The sequence below is a fragment of the Chrysochloris asiatica genome, unplaced genomic scaffold, assembly GCF_000296735.1.
Source record: "Chrysochloris asiatica unplaced genomic scaffold, ChrAsi1.0 scaffold01880, whole genome shotgun sequence".
In the NCBI taxonomy this organism is placed as follows: Eukaryota; Metazoa; Chordata; class Mammalia; order Afrosoricida; family Chrysochloridae; genus Chrysochloris; species Chrysochloris asiatica.
In genome coordinates this window covers 4,262-4,815 of record NW_006410398.1, presented here as the reverse complement: position 1 = coordinate 4,815, position 554 = coordinate 4,262, and positions in this window count along the sequence as shown.

Sequence of the window (554 nt, the reverse complement as noted above, 5' to 3'; positions counted from 1 at the left end):
AATGACCAAGATGCCAAGTCAGAAAATATTTCTGAGGAAGCAAAAGTAATGGGACCACCTGAGAAGTATTTCAAAAGAATGACATTTAGGTACAGCCAATGGATTTACAGAAAGATGAAGGCTAGCAAGGAGACCACAGAGAAAACTTTAGACAAATTCAGGAAAAAAGCAAACTGACAAAATAAATGCAAATTTTGAAACAATACCAATACTGTAAATAGAAATTCAAAAATTTAATGCTAAGATTTTGGAAATGGACAATACACTGAAAGGGAAAAGGAGTAGATTCAAAACAATTGAAGCTAAAATTAGTGATCTTGAAGATAAATCTCTTAATATTAGTATTCAAGAAGAACAATCACACACACACACACATAATAATGAAAAATCTGAAAGAAAACTAAGATTTTTGTGGGATACCATGAAGAGGAACAACTTTTGGGTGATCAAATTCCCGAGCAGAAAAATGACAATAAAAAGCACAGAAGAATTGCCTCAGAGCCGTTGGAATTAAAGTCCCTAATGTGGAGCTCTGGTAGCGTAGTGGTTACGAA